We start from the raw sequence: 13,811 nt of genomic DNA on the forward strand, positions 1-13,811 counted from the left end.
TGTAAAAAACTCTTAAAAAATAACTCTTTTTAGAAAATGTGCCAACTAAGCTCGACTCTTTTACCAGCCTAACTATGGTCCCATGGGCCTATCCTGACTCAATACTATCAACCCAAAGTTCGGATCCGGTTGGTCGCTCGTCCTCGCTTCTCTCGTACGGCCATTTCGCTACAGTAAGTAAAAAAAGAAAAATGGGGGTTCCGTTTGTCTCGTAGGATTAGTTAATGTATGTCAACTTGTGTTGGGGCGTTGCAAGTTCGAATCCCAATGGTATATGGTTGTATAACTGATAGGGGTCCAAAGCAGGTTATATGTCCCCCCCCCCTAAGATGGTTGTTAGCCACAGTGCGTGTTCGGGGGTCCCAATGAGTGCCACATATATAAGCTCTTGGGGCTCGTATCCCTATGTGTGTCGGCATCACTTAGCATCATAATCTGGTGCGATTGCAAAGACTTAAATACCCTTTCTCGTCATTCTTTCCATGAAACGACGGTTCGAAAAGATGACAAAAATGTCCTCCATTCAAAAAAAGGTAAACGACAGATCAAGATCCTTCATCTAGAAAAGTGAAACTCCGGTTCGAGAATGATGTTAAGTCTTTAAAGTCCAAACATTTCATTTTTGCCCTAAGCAGTAAACTTTTACAACATCTGTTGTAACAGGAGCTCCCTTTGACGATGCAAACTTTGTTGTCGTCTTCTACCATCGGACCCTCTTTTGCCATCGCCTGCTGCCGCTGGAGCATCCTTTGTTGTCGTCTACGCAGTTGCACCCTTTGTCATTGTCTGTTGTCGTCGGAGTACCCTTTGTCCACGTCTGCTGTCGTTGAAGCACCTTTTGCCGTCATCTGTTGTCGCCGAAGCACCCTTTGTTGTCATCTGGTGTCGTCGAAGCACCATTTTCTATCGTCTATTGTCGTCGAAGCACCCTTTTTCGTCATCTGCTGCCGCCAGAGTACCATTTGCCATCGTTTGCGTAGTGGCAGCATCGTTGCCACCATCAGCTGCATCTACCTTCTGGGTGTTTCTCCTCCACTGTCGAATTACCAAGGTTTCGTTATGCGAACAAATCGTTTTATAAATATGAATGCTAAATCTTATAATTGGTTTTACTATTTATGCTAAATAACACATATTGTCATGCTGAAACAAATCGATTTGTACCTATCCACCTTCTGAGCGTCGAAAAATAGTCTGCACGATTTGTTCTTACGAAGGCCAAATATTTCAATGATATGTATTTATGAAGGCTATACTTCTACAACAATTTGTACGTTTAATGCAGCAACGATTTATACGTTTGAAATAATAATGATTTAATAAAACTACCACGATTTGTACTTAAGTTTGATAAATCGTACAACAATGTATATGTATGAAGGCAAACGTTACAACGATATGTACTTATGAAGGTTGTGATTTATACAACGATTTGTAAGTTTGAAGCAGCAACGATTTATACATTTAAAGCACTAACGATGTATATTTATGAAATTACCTCGATTTGTACTTAAGTTTGCTAAATCTTACAACGATGTTTACTTATGAAGCCAAATATTACAATGATTTATAATATTGGAGATTGTTTAACGAATGGGATAATTTGTATTATTATATACTTGGGAGGCAGTTGTAACGTATAATGATGCAGTTAAATTTATGTGTTGTGCAGGTTAGCAATGTCTGAAGTTCGTCAAACAAGAAATCCTTCACTGTTCTATGGGATGAATATTAGAGAAGTTATCTGCCAGTCCTATTTATATGAGTGTTATGAAAGGTACTAAAATATAATGAAGATTGAGAATGATAAAGATAGGGATAAAGCGTTGGAATTATATTATGCGGAGGATTATCTATTAGATATTGAGGCTGAAGACCAAAGGAATAACGAGGAAGAACTAAAGATGAAAAAGAAGAAGAAGGATGACAAAGAGAAGAAAAAGCAAAGGAAGAAGGAGGAGGAGAATGAAAAGCAAATAAAGCAAAGGCAAATGAAGAAAGAGGAGGAGAGGGAAAGAAAAAAAAGAATAAGGAGGAGGAGGAGAGGGAAAGGCAATTAAAGAAGAAGAAGGAAAGGCAACTGATAAAGCAGGAATATTTTGAAAAGAAAAGGAGGATAAGGCAAATGAAGAAAGAGGCAAAGGAGAGGGAAAGGCAAAAAAAGAATAAGGAGAAGGAGGAGGAGATAGAAAGGCAATTGAAGAAGAAGGAGGAGGAAGGAGAGAAGGAAAGGCAAATGATGAAGATGGAAGATGAAAGGCAAAGGAAGAAGCATCAGGATGAGAAAGAGAAGGAAAGGCAAAGGAAGGAGGATGAGGAACAGAAGGAAAGGCAAAGGAAGGAGAAGGAGGACGAGAAAGATAAGGAAAGAGAAAGGAAGAAGCAGGAGAAGGAAAGAGAAAGGAAAAAGCAGGAGGAGGAAGAGAAGGAAAGGGAAAGGAAGGAAGAAATTAAAAAGCAGAAGAGGGAGGCGATGGAGCGAAGGACGGAAGAAGTCGAAAAGCAGTGGGAGGTGGCAGAGCAACAAGAAAGGCAGAGGATGGAGGGAGGGGATGAAGAGGAGAAAAGTGTGACCAAGGTATATAAATCGATCTCACGATTTACTGTGATAGGTATTACTATGTGTAGTGATTATTGTGATAGTGATTAATGTATAGCGATTACTATGTATAGCGATTACCGTGATAGTGTGTATGCAACGATTATTATTTATAGCGATTACTGTCTATAGCGAGGTGTAGAAGTCAAATTATTGTAATTTATAATTGATACGAATAATATTCTATTTTGTGTTACACGGAGGTCAGAAGAGAAGTAGAGCACTAGGTGAAAAGCTCGGAGGGCGGTGTCAGTTGTCTGTAGTTCTATTATAGTATGGACAGCTGAGTGAATATCACAAGGATTGATTATGAAATATGCACTTCGGCGGCCTTCTGGACCAGCATTATTTTGAAACGTGTTGGAACACCATGACCCACCTGGTAAATAAGTGGACTCATCAGACGAACACATTCCAATTTGATTCTTTTGAGATCACCATGATCCTAGAAAATGTAGCGCGGATTACTGGCCTTAAGTGTCATGGCAGTGGTTTCCTATTACGGGATTCAAACTATAACGCATAGGAAAAGTGCACGGCCCTTCTAGGAATGTCGATGGACGACTGGAGTCAATGTATTTCTGGTGGAAGCAATTCCACATCGATAAAAGTTTCTTCTTTTCGTAATAAATGGGATAGTCGGTCCGCTACATGTGCATCTGAAATAGCTGACCAAGAGTTGCGCAGCTTCCTTCTATATTTTTTTTGTCTTACTTTATTTTTTGATTGTTTTGGTTCGAGAATAAGTTACTTGTAGTTACAGTTTTTGGAAGACTTAGATGAAGTCGATAACTATGCATGGGGTGCTGCTATGCTCGCACACTTGTACAGTCAACTTTACTGTGCTAGTAAGGGTACAAAAACCGTCAGGGGGTTTTAGCCATTTATTCAGATATTTATTTATTACATATTTAGTACTTATAAACTAAGCTCGTTGAAAGTTGTAGTGTTACTAATATATTGTTTTTGTAGGCCTGGGTGTGGAAGTATATTGTTGCGTTGCGTCCTGAGTGTGGCCCTGAGATTTGTGGTTTTCCAAAGATCAGTCGGTGGCCTAGAATAAATATCAAGAAGGATAATTCTATGTTCATTTTAGATGGTCTGCAACTAAATGAGGTAAATGGTTTAAAAACATTTACAATCGGTTCAGCATTTATCATTCAGTAGTCTAAATCGTTGAAATGTTTAGCATTCTTAAGTAATCATCGTTGCAGAATTTTGTCTTCGTTAGTACAAATCGTTATCGCATTAGCATTTATCTTTTAGTATTGTAAATCATAATAATCGTTTGCATTCTTAGTAACAGTTGTTGTAATATATTTAGCAGTCGTTATTATAAATAATTTTAATATTTAGCATTCATTAGCATGAATAATTGTCTATACCTAAACCATAATCTTCAATGTACAGGTTGTGTGGAGACCATATGGAGATGAGGAGGACGAGGAACAAGAGCTTGTTGCTGAGGGTGCGAGACTGTCTGACCGCGATATTTGGCTGTTTAGCAATTATGAAGCTGAGTTGCAGCATAGTAGTCGAGTTCTTCTACAATCTGGCTTGGGACAGTCTATCCCAAAGAAGCCTGTGGAAGTCAGAAGGAAGATGAATAGTGGTGGAGCCAAGAACGTGAATTGGCACGAACGTTATAGGAAACAATTATATAGTTGGAACAAAGGAGGTGTTTGTGCCATAGCGTATGATTATAAAGAACGACAATATAATCCCAACTATTTCTAAAAATATTGGGAACCCATGTGTTGAAATCTGAAGATTGAGAATATTGGGAACCCATGCCTCCCTCCTGTCCCCCATCATGTCGCATCCCAACATAGAAAATATGTTCATCATCTCCCTCTGGATACAACAATGATTACCTCAGTAATAGTATACGATGAAGAGCGAACACAACTCACAAAAGAGAATATAGTCTCCAGCACAAGGTTCAAGATATTGGAGAGAGAGAATAAGGACTTACAAAAGAAGGTGAGCAATTTGGGGAGACAAATGCAGTCACTAGTAGAAATGATGACCAATGTTTATAATAAGATCGAGGAAACCAAGAGGCCACCGAGGATAGAGAGTCCACCAAGAAAAAGAAAAAGACGATTTATATGTCATAGTCCATCTGAGTCATCAAGTGTCACTGAATAAATGATAGTGATTCTTTTTATCCTGATAATTATTTATTGTAATTCTATAATTCCTTGTTATAATTCTATAATTATTTTTTGTAACATCACATTTTTTAATTTTTTGTTTCTTTTTTTAATAAGTGTAACACACAAGTGTCACTGAACAGATCATTGTAATGTTCGGCCTTCATAAATAAAAGTGATCGCATTTGTTTTTTATAAGAGATCATAATTGGCTTGTAATCAATTGTATATAAGAGATCGCGGTTTGTTTTCTATAGAAGGTGCTCTATCACGATATATACATCCATCCCACCTAAACCCATCAAATAATTAAGCCAATTTTTTTTGAATATCCAATTATGGTTTTTCTTTATGAGCTTTGTCCTAGGGAGTGATACGTTCCATCGTGATTTACACAATGACATTCAAAAATGGTGAAAAAGAAAAACTAAATACATTGACACGATGTTTAGACTTAGTAAATAACAAATCAAGTTAACTTCACTGATACAGACGTCATTGTGTATAACGCTCTAGGGCAATATATGGTATAATGATTCAGATACAATACATGTACAACGATTTGTGTTATCGCGAATTACACAATGAGAGATAAAAGGCGAAAAGTAAAAGAAAAAATTGTTGAAGGTTATAGTATTACTAATATATTGTTTTTTTAGGCCTGGGTGTGGCAGCATATTGTTGTGTTGCGGTCTTATTGTGGCCCTGCGATTTGTGGTTTTCCAAAGATCGAACGGTGGACTAGAATTAATGTAAAGCAAGATAATGCTAAGTTCATTTTAGATGGTCTATAATTAAATAAGGTAAATGGTTTAAAATCATTTAAAATTGTTTACAATTGTTTCAGCATTTATCATTCAGTAGTATAAATCGTTGAAAGGTTTAACATTCTTAAATACTCGTCATTGTAAGATTTTGTCTTCGTTAGTACAAATCGTTATCGCTTTAGCATTTATCTTTCAGTACTGTAAATCGTTGTAATCGTTTGCATTCTTAAGTAATGATCATTGCAGGATTTTGTATTCCTTAGTACAAATCGTTATCACTTAAGCATTTAACTTTCAGTATTGTAAATCGATGTAATCGTTTGCATTCTTAAGTAATAATCATTGCAGGATTTTGTATTCCTTAGTACATATCGTTATGGCTTTAGCATTTAACTTTCAGTATTGTAAACCGTTATAATCATTTGCATTCATTAGTAATGATTGTTGCAGGATTTTGCATTCCTTAATACAAATCATTATCGCTTTAGCATTTAACTTTCATTATTGCAAGTCGTTATAATCGTTAGCATGCTTAGTAACAGTCGTAAGATATTTAGCACTCGTTATTATAAAAAAAAATTATGATACATTACAACTACATTCATTTACATGAGTATTTAGTTACAATACATCATGACCAATGGTTTGGCTTAGATACAATACATGATCATTATCATCATCGAAGAAAACATACATCATCATCAGCATCAACCAACGTCCAAATAGTGATGTACTTTGAAACAGACATCATCAACATCAGCATCAGCACCTTCAGTTTACTGAGTGACCTTCGCTAGTCACTAGGAACGATTGAAGGCAAATCTATCTACCAATGGAGGTCCTTATCGATGTCGAGGAAGGAGATGACGACAACTACACGGCTAGCAATGGCGACGAAGGAGAGGACCACAGCTACACGACGAGCGATGGCGATTCAAGCTTATATTGTATAAACCTCAACACTAGTTTCTGCAATATTTGCCTCTTTTATGACATATATTCAATTTGTGTTGTGTACTATAGAAAGCAATTTCAATGTCGTTTACTGAATATTTTACTCATGTCAGTGGAACATCCACAAAAAAAGGTGGGCAAAAACGCTGCAAAGAGCTCCAAGATAACATCAATCGACTGTAAGATAAATTTTCAGAAGGGAAAACAATCAATAATTTTGTACGTATAAAACCACTGTCACTTATATATTTACGTATGTCATGGGTATGTATGTTAACAAGTTCATATTTGTTGCAAACAGACTATATCTGATTTCCTCATATATATTAAAAGCAACACAATAAGCAATACTATATGCATCGTCACCCCTTATAACATGGTATATCGGTACTCTTATTTGTTTATTTTCTTTTTTAATTTACTCTTGTTGCTTCATATTTTAACCTTACTATTATCACTCTTTCATTCAACAGACTTACGTCCGTCGAAAGCCATATACCATTGGATTTCAAGATGCACTACCATGTTGGGGTAACGATGATCACTGCAGAGACTTTTGGTCAAGTGAAAAGGTAAGTGAACAAACCTATTGTCCAAGGTTTAGGCCTAACATTCTTAACACGATTTTTCTATGGATTTCTAAGATATTGTATCGATCCGCAGATATTGATTCCTACAACCTGACAAACTGTTGAGCATTGGATCTTATACGTGATGGATTTACGGGAAAAACAACTATGGTGCTACAACTTATTGGACTTTCACACTGGTGTACAACGTGACATTATGCATTTGGTAAGTTTTTGTCTATAAGTGTATCGTATCTTTTACGGTGGCCTGGATTTTACTATATTTTGCATTAACCACAGGAGGGATTCCTAAAGACGTTTTGGGTGTCGACATTGGCGAGTGGAGCTTGCTCTGTGCAGTCCATGCTTCTTTATAAAGTAATGGCATCGATTACGGCGTATTTGTAATGAAGTATATTGAAGCAATATACAGTGGATGAGAACCTGATTTCGACATTGTATGCTCTTTATTATCCTCTGTTATTGGGGACTGAATGTATATATTGATTTCACATTACATTTTTGTTGTAGGTTGATCTGCTTGATTCTACACATAACTATGCCAAAAATTGACTGAGTTTCTAATTACGAAAGAGAAAAAACTCAACCGACAAGAGTACTTACAAGGCAACGAACGATGCGACCCCCCCTCCTTCCCTCTCCCAGGATTAATATGATGTACAGAGATTTCTAACAAGTTATGTAGACTGTGTATACCAAATTTTGTATATAAATTTTATAAGATTGTATACAAATTATGTAAATCTCTCTGGGTTGAAATAAAATTTCAATTTTACTAAACACACGAATAAGTTAGACTCTTATTTGTCACCTTTATAGACGACTACTCTCTGTACATGTATCTCTACTTACAATTCGAGAAATCTGAAGTCTTTCAGGCCATTAGTGTAGTTTCTAAAAGAAGAAGGCATTATGCCTCAGTATACCATGCGTAGGTTGGCTCTGACATAGACATCATTTTGCAAATAGTATTTGTACTATCGTGATTTTCTTTTTGCAAAGTTTGTCTATGTGAACAAATCGTTATAATGTTCTCCTTTTGTAAATAAAAATCGCAAAAGGGATTAACAATGTATACGGTGAACAAATCGATGTAATGTTAGCCATTCGTTAATAAAAATTGTAAAAGTGATTAGCGTTGTGTATTGTTAATAAATCGTTGTAATGCTCACCTTCCGTAAATAAAAATCGTAAAGTGATTACCGTTGTATATAGTGAACAAAGCCTTGTAATGTTCGCCCTTCGTAAATGAAAATCCTATAAGTGATTAGCATTGTGTATAGTAGAAATGAGTTATTTTCTGTAGCATGACATTCTATAATTGTAGCACACAAATGCGACTGAACAAATTGTTGTAATGATCGACCTTCGTAAATTTAAATCGAACAAGCATTTATATAAGTCTGAAAAGATTTGCACAAGCATTCATAAACGGCTGAAACGATTTGCACAAACATTGATTGTGCACTTTTACAGCGTTTTGTACTTATGCAAAAACTTTCATAAGTGGTTTAGGGTTTAAGGTTTAGGGTTAGGGTTTAGGTTTTAGGTCATATCGCAATTTAGGGTTTAGGTAGTAGGGTTTAGGATTTTGGTAGCAGGGTTTATGGTTTAGGTAGTAGGGTTTAGGGTTTAGGGTTTAGTATGTAGGGTTTAGGGTGTAAGGTTTAGGGTTTAGGGTTTAGGGTTTAGATAGTAAGGTTTAGGGTTTAGGGTTTAGGTTGTAGGGTTTAGGGTTTAGGGTGTAGGGTCTAGGGTTTAGGGTTTAGGGTCTAGGGTTTAGGGTTTAGATAGTAGGGTTTAGGGTTTAGGGTTTAGGGTTTAGAGTTTAGGGTTTAGAGTTTAGGGTTTAGGGTTTTAAAAAGTTATCGCGGCAACGATATTTCTTTGTTTGTCTTTATGAACAATAGCGATATATAATATCACGATTTGACGAGCTTTGTGTTTTTGGTTTATGGGTTTTTAGTTTAGGGATTTAGGTTTAGGGTTTAGGGTTTAGGTAGTTGGGTTTAGGGTTTAGGATTTAGGTAGCAGGGTTTAGGGTTTAGGTAGTAAGGTTTATAGTTTAGGGTTTAGGTAGTAGGGTGTAGGGTTTAGTGTTTAGGGTTTAGGGTTTGGGGTTTATGATATAGGATTTAGGGTTTAGGGTTAAGGTGTAGGGTTTAGGGTTTAAGGTATAGGGTTTTAGGTTTTAAGAAGCTATTGTGACAACGATATATCTTTGTTTGTCTTTGTGAACGATAGCGATATATAATATCGCGATTTAACGAGCTTTGTGTTTTAGGTTTATGGGTTTTTGGTTTAGCGATTTGGGTTTAGTGTTTAGGGTGATGAGCTTTGTCTATGTGAATGATATATCCTATCACAATTTACAACTTCATGCCGATTTAAGTCATAGTTGCACTGATCATGCATTTATTTTAGCATTTTATCATATTAATTCATGCATGATCCGATGAATAACTGCATTAAATTCCCATAATTATCGTTAGTTTCGAGAAAATGCGTGAAAAAGGTAAAAATTAAAAAAAACATAAATTGCAAGTTAAAATTGGCGATAGTGATATTTTCTTTAAGATCTAGATTTTAAGTAGTTTAGGTTCGAAAAAAAATAAATAAACATGCACAATATTTTTTTAGAAAGTTTAAATAGCTTGGCAAATAGTGTAGCCTTTGAGTTTTTTAGGAAAATGTTTTTTTACTAAGACCCCTTTTTGGAATTTCAAAATATTAATGCAGGCATTTTGGAAAATTGTAACTCGCTTCTCTTCTTTAAATATTCAACGTAGGAGAAGGAAGAGTTGTCCTCTCTTGAAGCAACCAAGTCCCTCTTCCTCTCAACCCCTCTTCTCTATGGTTCCTCTTTCTCCTCTTCTCTTTTCCTCCCTTCTTTCCTTCTTTCTTCCTCTTTTCTTCTTCCTCTAATCCGCCAGAGATTCTTGGATCCTCTCAACAGAAATGGCGATGTCAAGGGAAGGGACACTTCTCTCCTCAACCCAGTCCAATTCATGGTAAGCTCTCATCTCCTCCTTCCCTCTTCTTCTATTCTCTTCTCTCATAATTTCTTGATTTTCTACTGAAGAGTTTATAGAAAATGAAAAAAAAAACATTTGATACGGATTAGTTGATTTTTTGTTTATGAATTTTAGTTTTGCAAAAACTACTTCCCTCTGTTTTGAATTAGAATTTCAAGCATCATAGTGTCTTCATTGCTTTTCATCTTACAACATATACATCACCTCCATTGCATCTTAGCAACACATCTGATCATTTTTTTTGCATCATCAATTGCTTGAGCATCTGAGCATCAAAAGCAATTCTTCATTCAACATCTCAGCTGGAGCCGCTGTGAAGAAATCTTGAGAGCTATTGTGAAATCCAGATTTGATCTGAAATTAACATGAAATCCATAATTGGCACCTTATTCCAATCATTCCAACACATCTGATCTGCCAAAATTTTTGTTCATCTGCCGTGAAAATGAGGAAGCAGATCTAATATGTCGATTTTCCTAATTTGCAATTGCCGTGAAATATGTTCTGAATCCACCTGAAATTCTTCAATTGGTTCACCGTATAATCCACTAATCTAAATTCCCATGCAAATATGTCGAAAACTGTTCAGATCAGCTAAAGGTGTCTGATATGTCGTAAAGTTACAGAAATCTATCGTGACATTCAAGCTTTTCACCATGAAATCCTCTGATTTCACGGTGAACACCTCAGCCAGGCCACGTGGAAGCCACTTTCGATATGCTACAATCATCAATGTCGTCGTGAAACCATCTGATCTGCCAATAGATCTATGTTTTTTTAATCCGACCGAAATCCCTTGTCATCCTGCCGGAATCCCATTTTGTTTGCCAGAATCGCTTTCTACCTACAAGAACCACCGGATGCCCTTCAGTCGGCTAGAGGACCGACTAAAATCACCCTTCATTGGCCATAGCCATTTTTAAACTGATTCACTCCTTTGCCTCGCCGGATTTAGTCTTTGTTGCCGAAATCCCGACATTTCTTCGGTAGCTCTTCACTTAAGTAACAGTGAAGCCACTCTTTCATGGTTTAAAAAAAAAACAATTTTCATGGGCATGTGTGATTTTAAAACCAATTTTCACGGGTGTGTGTGATTTTTAAAGCTCATTTTCATGGACTATGTGTGTTTTAAAACTCATTTTTACAGGTGATGTTCATTTCGCATTGTAAATGTTGCATTTTAGTTTTGTTTGAGTCATCACATTTTATAAATTTTAGGCATTTTAGTTTTGATTTTTACGTATTGCATTTGGTTTTAAGCATAACATTTTATACATTTTAGGCATTTTTAGGTAATTGAGTCATTTTAGTTTTTTTCGTATTGCATTCTTTTATTTTGCACATTTTTACAGTATTTTACATATTTTTTTAGTATAAAATATTTGTTTCATCTTTTTGCTCTGTGTGTTCGTGTTTCACAGGAAAGCGTGGAGCGAAGGCAAGCGAGTGAGATACGTGGTGGCGCACATCCGACATGTGACACGAGGCACAAGGGCAGAAGACACTTTTTGCTTTTCTTTTAGAATTTAGGAATTCAATTCAATTTTTGGGTTGTAATAAAACTATTTTAAACCCTTTGCGTAGGGTATTCATTTGATGTAATAGTTAAGTAGTTTTATTTTCTCATACTTTTTTATTTTGGCAATAAAATGTAGTTTAGTTGCATATTTTGAATACAAGTATCCCTCGTTCCCTGAGATCGACCCGGACTCCACCGCTCGTGCGAGCCAATTTTATTTTTGGTGTCTCGCTTTCACATTATTTTTCATAAAAAAATATCTTTTCAAAAATCATTTTTACAAAAATAGACATCAAATTTTTTGGCATCGTTGCCAGGGAACGGTGAAATACAAGTATTCACTTTATTGCCTTGTGTTTGTTCTCATATTTTAGGTTATTAGTTTAATTAAGTTCTTTAATTAGGATTGTTTAGTTGATTAATTAGGATTGTTTAGTTTGCTTTTTGTACTTAGGATTAGAACCACGTGTTTGCACAACATAGAGAACAATTTACTTTTCTTGCACAACCCACCTATAGGACTCCCTTAGAAGTGACTGTGCACAATTGATATTGCGCTCATAGTTTGCTTTTCGTAAATTTTCTGCTGAGATCAACTGTGTGGTGCTTGTTTATTTCTCATTTTTAGTATTTATTTTTGCTTACTCGCTTGTGGTTTGCGTGGTTTGGCCGCTAACGCGTTAGTGAGGTAGAAAACCCCAAATTAGGATGTGTGTTACATCGGTCTACCTCATGGTGTATGCAAGAGCGACGCTCACTTGACCCTGAGCTTGTTGAGCCAATCGAGGACCCTGAGTCCCTTATCAGGAGAGCCCATAGAGCTGCAACCATGGCTGAGGAACAGTAGATGATTCGTCCCCTTAGAGAGTACTTCATGCCCAATACAAATACTCATGTCTCCTTCATTTTACGATCTTAGCAACGAAGACCCATATCGTCATCTCGACGAATTCCTTGAGATTTGCTCGATTGTGCGGATTAACAAATTTGGAGATGACGCATTAAGGTTGACATTGTTTATGTTCTTCCTCAAAGATAAAGACAAGCACTGGCTAAAGGCTCTTGAGACGGTTCAAATTACCACTTGGGAAGGAATGCAACACGAATTTCTTAAAAAGTACTTCCCAATTGGTAAGACGAATCTGTTTCGTAAAGCTATAACCAGTTTTTCTCAGATTGAGGGAGAATAATTTCACGAAACTTGAGAGAGGATGAAAGATCTTCTTTGCAATTGTCCCCACCACCAGGTGCTTCGTTGGCAACTGGTGGAGTATTTTTATGATGGCATGACCGATAAAGACAGGAAAATGATTGATTCGTCGTGTGGGGGTACTTTCATGCTCAAGAGTGAGGATGAGGCGTGGTCGTTATTTGAAACTTTGAGTAAGAACGCGATGCATCATGCCTTGTCTTCATGGCTCGATAGGACCACATATGTGCCTAGTGGTCCTAGGAAAGTTGGGATTTCCGAAGTAGGATCTGAGCAAGATTTGCAAACCAAGGTCAACCTGTTGATTAGGAAATTAGATCAATTCCTAGCCAATTCTTCGTAAAGTCCAGTATGAAGAGTGTGTGACCTATGCGCTAGCCCTACACACCGTGTTTTTAAGTGTCCGACAGCACCGTTATATCCTGAATTCGTTCAGGAGCAGGTGAATGCTGCCCAAGGTTTCGCTAGACCTGTGCATGGTTCATTTGCACCCACTTATAACCCGGGATGGCGAAACCACCCCAATTTTGACCCACCCCATCAGCCCTCCCAGACACAACATAGACAAAGTAACCCTTCACAAGGTTACTTGTGTCCCATAGTTCCACAGGTCCACCTCCAGTATAGCATGCCTTCTCCTCAGAAGCCCGCATCGAGCACATCATTTCAGACGAAGATGTTAGATGTCTTTTCTAACATCAAGGCCACTTTTTGTTCTCATACGCAGTCGATAGTCAAGCTAGAGACTCAAATGAGACAGTTGGTTGAGGCCTTCAGCAGACAAAGCAAGAGAAACCTATCTAGTCAGCATATTGTCATCCCCAAGGGAGAGGATTTCATGTCATTTGACCTGTACCCCACAGATTCACACCCTGCGCATGTCAAATCTGTTACATCCCTTCAGAATGGGAAGGCGTGTCACCCCATTCTGGAATCAACTCATGAGCCCAATGTCATACCCACTGACAAGTTGATCTCCTC

Source organism: Nuphar pumila, chromosome 1, assembly GCF_984573655.1.
Source record: "Nuphar pumila chromosome 1, dmNupPumi1.hap1.1, whole genome shotgun sequence".
NCBI classification, from domain to species: domain Eukaryota; kingdom Viridiplantae; phylum Streptophyta; class Magnoliopsida; order Nymphaeales; family Nymphaeaceae; genus Nuphar; species Nuphar pumila.